This window comes from Phocoena sinus, chromosome 8 (genome assembly GCF_008692025.1).
Source record: "Phocoena sinus isolate mPhoSin1 chromosome 8, mPhoSin1.pri, whole genome shotgun sequence".
Lineage (NCBI taxonomy): Eukaryota > Metazoa > Chordata > Mammalia > Artiodactyla > Phocoenidae > Phocoena > Phocoena sinus.
Window position 1 is genome coordinate 81,405,737 of NC_045770.1, and position 11,103 is coordinate 81,416,839.

Consider the following 11,103-nt stretch of genomic DNA (forward strand, 5'->3'; position numbering starts at 1 on the left):
TGTTCTGGTGGGTGGGGTTGGATTTTGTCTTTCTGGTGGGCAGGGCTGTGTCTGGTGGTGTGTTTTGGGGTGTCTGTGAGCTTAGTATGATTGTAGCCAGCCTCTCTGCTAATGGGTGGGGTTGTGTTCCTGTCTTGCTAGTTGTTTGGCATGGGGCGTCCAGTAACTGAGCTTGCTGGCCGTTGGGTAGAACTGGGTCTTAGCGTTGAAACGGAAATCTCTGGGAGAGCTCTTGTCAATTGATATTACATTGGGCCAGGAAGTCTGGTGGTCCAGTGTCCTGAACTCAGCTCTCCCACCTCAGAGACTCACACCTGACACCAGGCCAGAGCACTAAGACCCTGTCAGTCACATGGCTCAGAAGAAAAGGGAGAAAAAGAGAAAGAAAAAAAAATTTTAATAAATAAATAACTTGAATTAAATAATTAAAATTTAAAAATTATTAAAATAAAAACATTAAAAAGTTTATAATAAAAGAAGAGAGTATCAAAACCAATAAACAAATCCACCAATGATAACAAGAGCTAAAAACTATACTAATATAAACATAAAAATCAGAAACAAGTCAGTCACTGACAGCCAACCCCAAGTCTACAGTTGCTCCCAAAGTCCACTGCCTCAATTTTGGGTTGATTTGTTGTCTATTTAGTTATTCCACAGATGCAGGGTACCTCAAGTTGCTTGTGGGGATTTAATCCACTGCTCCTGAGGCTGCACAGAGAAATTTCCCTTTCTCTTCTTTGTTTGCACAGCTCCTGGGGTTCAGCTTTGGTTTTGACCCCACCTCTGCGTGTAGATTGCCCTCAGGCATCTGTTCCCACCCAGAGAGGAGAGGCTTAAACAGCAGCTGATTAGGGGGCTCTGGCTCACTCATGCCATGGGGAGAGAGGGGTACGGATGCGGGGCTAGCCTGCGGCAGCAGAGGCTGGCGTGACTTTGCAACAGCCTGAGGTGCGCCGTGTGTTCTTCTGGGAAATTTGTCCCTGGATCACGGGACCCTGGCAGTGGTGGGCTGCACAGGCTCCCAGAAGGGGCAGGGTGGATAGTGACCTGTTTGCACACAGGCTTCTTGGTGGCCCCAGCAGCAGCCTTAGCATCTCATGCCCGTCTCTGATGCCCGAGCTGGTAGCTATGGCTCACGCCCATCTCTGAAGCTCATTTAGGCCATGCTCTGCCTTCTGTGGGCATACAGGGAACGAATCCCCTCTCCTCGCACACCCAGAAACAATGGTCTCTTCCCTCTTAGGCAGGTCCAGACTTTTCCCCGGACTCCCTCCCGGCTAGCCGTGGCGCACTAGCCCCCTTCAGGCTGTGTTCACGCCGCCAACCCCAGTCCTCTTCCTGTGATCCGACCCTGAGCCTCAGCTCCCAGCCCCCGCCCGCCCCGGCGGGTGAGCAGACAAGCCTCTCCGGGTGGTGAGTGCTGGTCGGCCCTGATCCTCTGTGTGGGAATCTCTCCTCTTTGCCCCCCGCACCCTTGTTGCTGTGCTCTCCTCTGCGGCTCCGAAGCTTCCCCCCTCCGCCACCCGCAGTCTCCACCCGCAAAGGACCTTCCTAGTGTGTGGAAACCTTTCCTCCTTCACGGCTCCCTCCCACTGGTGCAGGTCCCATCTCTATCCTTTTGTCTGTTTTTTTCTTTTGCCCTACCCAGGTACGTGGGGAGTTTCTTGCCTTTTGGGAGGTCTGAGGTCTTCTGCCAGCATTCAGTAGGTGTTCTGTAGGAGCTGTTCCACATGTAGATGTATTTCTGATGTATTTGTGGGGAGGAAGGTGATCTCCACGTCTTACTCCTCCACTATCTTGAAGGTCTCCTAACTGCTTCTTAATCGGTCCAGTCTGCTTTGAGTCATTCTTGCCTTAAAGTCACATGTACTGTGTCCAGATCGTCTCAACACCACAGTATTCTCTCAGGGCTGCCTTCTTGAAGTAACTCCCACTGTGGAAACTGGGCAAGATGCACATCCCAAAGATGAAGGAGGCGGTGAGGAACCTCTGACTGCAGAATCTAGCTTCCTCCCTTTCTTTTTTATTTTGTAACCCTTTAAAGTACACCAGCCAGCATCCTAGCAATTGCCAGATCTATATATATGTAAGTGTGTGTGTGATTTACCTGCATGTGAATACCCTGACAGTGACATCATACTTAACCATTACTATCCTCCATGAGCTATATTTACAGAGAAAATTAAACAGAAACCTGATTTTTGTTTGTTTGTTTGTTTGTTTTTGCGGTACGCGGGCCTCTCACTGTTGTGGCCTCTCCCGTTGCACAGCACAGGCTCCGGACGCCCAGGCCCAGCGGCCATGGCTCACGGGCCCAGCCGCTTTGTGGCATGTGGGATCGTCCCAGACCGGGGCACGAACCCGTGTCCCCTGCATCGGCAGGCGGACTCTCAACCACTGCGCCACCAGGGAAGCCCCAGAAACCTGATTTTTATAATCTATTTTTCTTTTTTTTCAGTGCAGGGGTTTTTGAGAGTTGCTGTGTGATCACACACTTGTAGCTTTATTCCTCAGACTGTAATTCTGGAACCACGCTGTCCTTAACGCTTGCACTGTCTTATTCAGAAAGAGCATTTTAATTAAAGGGCCACTGGTGGCAATGGTGGGGTGGGGCCTGGGGAGGAGAGTGGATCTTAGAATGTCCCATAGCCACAAACACATCATGCTATTTAAGTTGTATCTTTAACCATTGCAGTTTGCAATCATCAAAATGAAAAAGAAGCCAGAAGAGGGGAAAATGACATCTTTTAAAAAAGAGTGAAGGGATTGATTTTTACATCAGTCACTTGAATGAGTGAATCTCTCCAGAGGGCGCAGGGAGGAGGCTCCTCTCTAAATGCTAGGGGAGTCTATGGATTTGAATAATGGATTAGGAAGTGCACACACATCACAATCTTCAGATTTCTCCTGCTGAATCAGGACAGCTTGTCCAAAGCACCAGGAAGAAAGCTATTCTTTACCTTGGAAACACTGTGACAGGGAACCCAAATAATGACATTGCAATAGAGGGGAAGTCCCTAAAGACCCGTGTGTATGAGGCTGAGCTAGAATGATCAGAGGCAGTTAGCTATAGGTGGATGGGTCTCTGAGCTCTTTACTGATTGTCATTTTCTTTCCGTTAGGGCGGGCATGTGTGGGGAAAACGGACTGCAAATTCCGAATGCTTTAGGGAGAACAGGTTGTCGAGGGTGGGGAGCGGGGAGAGATTCTAAATATTTTCTGACTAGAGTGTCTGATGGTACTGTCCTTTGAGACCCCCATGCTGCCAGCCTATTACTCATTTCCAGAATGAATTATCACTTTCGTAAACGTCCAAAGTTTATATGACATCTGAATTGAAGCCTAAGAATCACTTGTAAAAAAAATGATGCTGTTCAGACTAAAGAATTGGAAATTGTGTTAAAATCCACCCCTATATCTTAGGAAAGGATTATATATTAAAAAGCAGGCTACAGGAGCTAATGTAAACAATCCAGACCTTCAACACTTTCTCTGAAGGGAAAATTTTTTTTAACCTTGAGAGATTAGGCGGAAAGCTGTAAGAAAGGGTCGGCTGCTTGGAAAGAAGAGGGTACACTTTTGAGTGGAAAGGGGAGTATAACGAGTCATTTTTCTGGTCAATGAATACCACCAAACAGTTGCAGGGATTGAGGCAACCATCTTCCATCTCTTTCAGAACAAAAAACTGAGCGAACAGTCACATGTGAAGCTATGTAAACAGGACACTTCTGATCCCAGGATTTAACAAAGACAGTGCCAGGAAAATGAGTCACTCAAGCATCACCACAAAAGCCAAGGCTGAGGTTGGGGCTGAGTCATTTGAGAATCAGATCTAAATTCACGTCCCTGCCTCCTTGTCCAGCTCCCCTGTATGGCGCAAGTGAAATGGACTCCCAGCTGCGTCTCCTGTGAACATTGGCTGTGTGGATAAATAAGCCAGAAAATCTAGGGTTTTTGAAAGGAGTTTTCTTAACTGTAATTTTTCTCACTGAATTAGCCAAGTCAGCCTCTCCGCCCCCCTTTTCTTTCTCCAGAGCTATCCAGACTGGTGTTTAGATTGGGGAGAAACTATACCCAAAACGATGGTTAACACACTCTGAGGAGTCCTCAATAATTAATGCATAGAATTATCCACATGCCCATCTGGCCAAATCACTACTGTTGGGTAAATAACAATTTGTGTACACAGAACATCTTTCCTCTGCCTCCTAAAGCAAGTCCTTGGTTTCCAGAAGAGCTCTCTGACTGCCATGTTTAATGCTGGCATAGTGGGCCAACAGGCCTAAAACAAGTCACTGCCTAAGACATAATCACTGCTCTCAGAGAACTAATCGTCTTTTCAGTAAGATAAATTAGGTAAGCATATAACTTTCAAAGATAACCCAACAATAAAATAAAAGAATTTTGAGAGGATCAGGGTAAGTAGATAGACAAAGTTATAGGAGTCTCAACCATAAATGTTTTAAATTATGTATCTATATTGTTGGTCAAAGAGTACAAACATCCACTTACAAGATGAATAAGTTTTGGGGACCTAGTGTACAGCATAGTGATTGTAATTAGTAATACTGTATTACATACTTGAAAGTTGCTATGAGAGTAGATCTTCAATGTTCTGACCACAAAAAGAAATGGTTATTATGTGACATGATGCAGGTATTAGTTAATGCTATGGTGGGAATCATTTTTCAATATTTAAGGGTATCAAAACAACACAGACACTTTCAACTTAATGTTATCTGTCAATTATATCTCAATAAAGCTGGAAAAATAAATGAAAAGATGTATATATATATTACATAAATATATATATTATATACATATATATACACACACACACACACACATATATAAGGTATTTGTGTGTGTGTGGAGTCTGAGATGGATTTTAAAACTGCAATAGGATGATATTGAAGCTCTTCAAAATGGACAACATGGAAATACTGAGACAGACAGAAAAGCAGAAGAAAGATAACTCTATTCGTAATGGAACACAGGTTAGCCTGAAGTGCAAAGAGAATACTGTTTTTGACCTGCAAGTAAGTGCCATGCCAGCCACTTTGAAATGTTTCTTTAACCCCCGCAATTCCTCACAAAGCTGGTACTGAGCCGCTCTCTAGGATGGCCAAGCTTACACATGAGTAGAGGAGTCAGGATTTGTAACCAACTTTTTCCTGACTTCAAAGTTTGTGCTGTTTACATTTCACATGTTAGGTTAAGGCAGATACATTTAGAAACTGGCAGCTTCTACTTTTCCAATGTCTCAAATCATGTAATAAAGTCAAATAGGCAAAAGACTTGCATGTTAGTAGAGAATTTCTACGTGCATAGGATTAAAACATATAAACTATCCCAAACTTCAGCTTTTAGCAACAATTCTTCATTCACGTGTTTTCATTTCTTCTCATGTCTCATTTCCATTGAGCACAGTAAGTGTCAACCAGCTTGAGTTCAATGAGGGTTTGAGGCTAAAGACTTACCTGTTCCCCAAAACCTAATGATTTTCACCTTTGTCTCAATTTTACTAAGTTAAGGAAACCTACTTTTTTATCACTGGCCTGAAGTTCATCCTTCTTTTTTTATTTTATATTTTTAATTTAAGGGAAAGACATAAATAAAGCATTTAAATAGTTGTAAGCACTGTTGACAAAGATGGTGGCACTGATCAAAGTATTTTGCTGGCTAGAAAAAAAAAACACCTGCCTCTAAGGTATCAAATGTTCACTTGGGAGTTGAACTGTAGAAATCCCAAATCCTAGGGCAGAAAGAAGCTTCAGGTTGTCAAATAATGTACATGTGAAAAAGGAGGAATTGTAAACAGCCAGTTCTAAGCATGCCAGTGTTACTTATCATAAAATGGGTCCATGCATTTTTAACGATCTGGAAATGTGGAGAATACTCTTTTCTCTTTTAAAGTACAATAATTTTGTATTAATTTACTCATATGCATAAGGCATTCTGTTAATATAATCATAAGCACACAAAAAAACCCTTTAAGTCCTCCTCTAAACCAAAGTTTGAAAAACATATTTATGTTATATTTGACATATGACATTTGATGCATATATCAATCAACAGACTTATTATATTTTTGTAGATTTGGTGTGACATTTAAATTCTAATTTCTTGGTAGCCTATAGGGGACTTATATCTCTCCTAGAGCAATAAAGTTATAGGAGCAAGTTCCCTTGAGATGGTTGAGTTGGAATAAGTAGAATTTCTTACAGTCTATAGAAATGAATCTAAAGAAATACGTATCTTTAGTTTTGTTATGGATAAAATGAACTAGCATTCACAATAAGAAAAATGATCAAATTTATCAGCTGAAATGTGTTTTCATTTATATTCTGAAGAATATTTACTATCAATAATGATTACTTAAGGTCAGGGATACCTATCTATTTACCTCTCTACCTCTTTATCATATTTCCAGAGGGGTATAGTTGTATATATATATATATATATATATATACATATACATACACATCTATACATACATATTTATCAGCTATGAATTTTAGTTCACAATCAGAAGATGCAAGAGATTATCGTGCTTCATTTTTCTCTAAATCAGATTTAATTGCCTCAGAGTTTTCACCAGTGAAATACAGGAATTTCAATTTGAGTAATTTGGGGGCTCTCTATCTACCTACAGGGATTGAAATATGGAGAAGGCTGCAGTCTTCCATGGAGGTTGTCATTGTTAAAATTGCTCCTATGGCCATATGATGCTGTTCTCAATGGCCAGTCCTAGCCATCTGGCTCGTTAAAACTACTGCTCTACGCTGGCTCTGATATGACCCTTAAAGAAATGCCCCTATTAACTTGATGTCCCACAGCTGTTCCCTTATCTGGGGTCTCAGACATGCCACCAGTCTCAGCCACCCCATCATCTGTCTCCCCCCAATCTAGGGAGGAGTTAAAATTTTCTTGATAGGATGGAAGCTTCCACCTCTCCTATTCAAAGTGCTTCCTTCTGTCACCCCTAATCTTCCCCCTCCTTAGCCTTTTGAAACATAACAACATTCTTGTTATTAACTTCCTCTGTTATATATGGAACTTTCATGCTGTATAATTTGAAGGTTTATTTCTCACTAACCTATTCTGAAAAATGTTGGAGGCTGTTTACTCCATTCAACAATGCCATACTAGTTATGAATATGCATTAGGTCACCGTGCATCTGAACAGGCGATGCTTAAAGGTCTGACGTCCAAATTTTATTTTAAACTATGTTTAAGCAGGCAAATAATTTGACTCCAAATATTTGCCTTTCATCTTTCCCTTCCCTCAACTCCCTGGACAAAGAAACCAGGAGCTAGACAAGCTGACCTGATATGTTATTAAAATGACTGCCTCTGCCATTGAGTTATCCAGATAATTAATTTAAAAATCAAACTGCATGGTGTCAGGTAGGCATATCCTTTTTCAAAGATCGTTTGATCCTGGATACTGGGCACCTCAAAAACTTACAGTAGAAGAAAAGAACCCTAGTTGTTAAAATAGCCTTGTATGGTCGCTGTAAACAGAATTTTTTAACACCAAACTGTACAGCGAGTACAGTGTTTAAATCCACAAAGCAGCTTTAAGTAGAGTATTTCGGTAATACAACATCTTGTGTTTTCATATTTCCCATCATATTCAAAAATATTCTTCAACATAAAGAAAAAGTAAAATATATTTGCATAGAAGGAATTGAGTTGAAAACACCAGAGACTATAAAGAAACGGGAATAATAAAATACAGTACTTTCTGTATATTCTAAAAGTGAGTGTTTATACTTATAACTTATTATATACAGAATTACTATCAAACTCATGATTTAAAAAAAAATAAAGTAGCAATGAGCAATGTTTTGTTTAAATCTGGAGTCACAAGGATTAAGCTATGATTATTTTCTTGAGGACATGTAGATGTCAAAGTGATGCATAGCCTTATAGATTATTCTTTCCAGAGAGGAAAAAAATCTAAGCAAAGTAATATAAAGTAAAATAAATCTCGTAATCACTGAAAAATTAAGGCCTTGTTTATCCATCTAAAGATAAGGAAATCTCACTTTTTACAAAAATATCCTGCTTTCTTTAGAATTACTTATCACATGAAAATGATTAGGCATTTTTATTTTTATAATAAAGCTTGCAATTCATCCATGTTACACTTCCTTGAAGAAAAGGAAAGAGAAAAGTGGTTTGTGGGTTGCTTCAGGCAGCATATTCCTTATTCACTCAATAAATATGTATTGTGTTAGTTACTAAGCATATAGCTGAGAATAAGACAGACACAGTCTAATCCCTCATACAGTCAAACCCAGGCCATTATTAAATTAATAATGATTATGCTTCAAAGTGCATATAGACACAGTTTTTTGATTTTGAATTAACCAATTGTTTTTCCCAAATGTGCATACTAGGAATATACGAGTACAGAAACATTTTATTTCTAGTAGCCGACTTGGCTTCACCACACATTATATGCACCCTGTTGTCTCTATGGTTTCATTTTTTCCAGGAAAGCTAGAAGGTCCTTTCAAAGATAACTATATAATTCAAATGAGAAAATTCAACAATTGAAAAGAAATATTTTACAGTTAATCATGGGCCTTAGTTTATTTATGATCTACTCCTAGAGGTTGGTACAGAAAAGTAATTCTCTTCTTACACAGTCCAATAGTATTATTTTGGAAAAACCATCAATTTGAAATCTTTTGAAGATAGAATAGAATTGGAAGTTGTTACAGTAAGCTATTACGGCATAACAAACAAAGCCAAACTTAATTGAATAAAACATAAATTATTTTATTATGTTCATATATTCTGTGGGTCAGGAATTTGGAAAAGGCACAGCATAGATGGCTTATTTCTGCTCAACAATTTCTGAGATCTCGGCTGAGAAGACTCAAAAACTTGAAGTAACTTGAAGGCTAGGACTGGAATCATCTGAGATCTCACTTAATCACAGGTTTAGACATTGATGTCAGCTATGGCTGGATCTCACTGGGGGCTGTCACCCAGATCACTTACATGTGGCCTTTCTATGTCATCTTTCTTTCTCATCACAGCCTGGCGCCTAGGGACTAAAAGTGAGCTTCCAGGGAGAAACCTATCACCCTATATGACTAGTCATGTAGTGTCACTCTCACCGTAGACATAGACCTACACAGATTCAAGGGGCCAGAGATGCTATACCTTAATAGGAGAAACATCAGTGTCACCATGTAAGGGAAAGAGCTATCTTGTTATGACCATGTTGGAAAACTCTGTCCACCACAGAGGCAACTAAAAATTTAAGACTTGTATTTCTCATCACATGTTTTGTTTATGAGCATTATGGCATGCTGGATTCTTTTGCAAGACTGAAGGACTTTAATAATAATAATAACAATATTAATAAGCATTTAATGTATATTAATATAATGAAATATAAATGTAACAAAATAAAAACAGCAATAACTTTTTTGTATCATGACTAAAAATTTCTCTAAACATATAAATTTTATGACTCGCTAGTGTATCATACACCAATTTACTAGATAGAAATTTAAGGTCTAATGTTTTTAAATAATTGAAATATATGTTAGAATAAAATGGGAAGTATGAGAATGCATTACACATAATCAGATAAGCATTGCTTCAAGAAACTTTTATTTTAATTGTGTATGTGTGTGTGTGTGTGTGTGTGTGTGTGTACCTGGCTGTGAATTAAACGTGTGTCTCTCCAATTTTTAGTCAAAAGAGGTTGAAAGCCACTTCCCGAAGATATAGTAAGGAACTTCTGGAAAATATTGCAAATTGTGAACAAGAAAAACTAAACAAGATACTTAATTACGTAAGATTGTTGCTTATAAACTGGTTAAATTAGGTTATTTGTCGGTGAAAATTATTTTACTCTTAAAATAGGGTAAGATCCTTGCTTATGCAGAGACAACTGAATGTGTCCATTGTTTGTTCAGGATGCCTTAAGTTTAAATGATAAAACCAAATTTCTGCATACAAAGCCAGAATCTTTGTATTCTTTGTATAAGGAAAGGGGCTGAGGGAAGGATAAAAGCAGATCTTTGAAAGTAACTAAAAGTCATTAAAAAACAAGGTTAAAAAGACGGAGAACATAGCTCCTGTTTTATTTTTCTGAAAAGCCATTCCTACCAGGTCTCCCATTTTCTGAAATAGTATAGAACATGCTCTATATGAGCATTTATAAATGAGGATCTTATGGTAAATTTTGGCACCTTGGGCCAGAAATGAACCCTGTCCAGAGAGTTAAAGGTGAGGAATATTGGTGAATGCCACATATAGTTGATAATATTCCCAATGGACTTTTCCACATGAGAAAAAGTTTTAAGAGTGTGGCCTCAGTATCCTAGGTTGAAATGTGCCAGTTAAGTAGCTGTCCTACAATTAGAAGAAATGTCCAATAAACTGGAAATGCATGACTTTGAAAGATTGGAGAGTTGGTCTTTGCAAATATGAGATCAATTCTACACTAGATCCAACTGACACAGTGATATCTGTAAAAGGTAAATATGAATTAGCTAATGAGGATCATTCATTCATGCCTTTATGTTTATCAGATATATACTGACTGCCTACTACATGCCAGTCACCATGCCAGACCTAGGGTTTGCAATAATAAGCACAACAGGTAAGTTCCTTGCTCTCATGAAGTTTGCACTGAAAGTTCAATTGTAGAGAATGACTGTGAGAAGTGATTCACCTACAGTATTTCACATGGTTTTTTTTTCTTTATCTCTTTGTGCAAATAAATTTTCCTATCCCCATATATTTTCTATCAAGGCAGTCACCAAAAGTTACCACGAGCGACACTGCAGATATAACAGGTTAAGAAGTTTTAAAAATACCTTTTTGTTTCATTTTCATGTTAAAAAGTATGAAATCGTTTAAGTGAAACCAATCATTATCAGAAAAATAATGGTTAACCCTATGGACCAGAAATCTTAGCCAAAGCAGGTTTCCATAGTCTTTGACTCTAAGTCACTATTATAAAACCACAAACATTAAAAGTCTCTAGGCCTTATTTTCTTCACTAAGGTCAAGTATCTTTTATTACCATTTAAAATAGTTGGGCTTGTTTTGTTTTGTTTGATC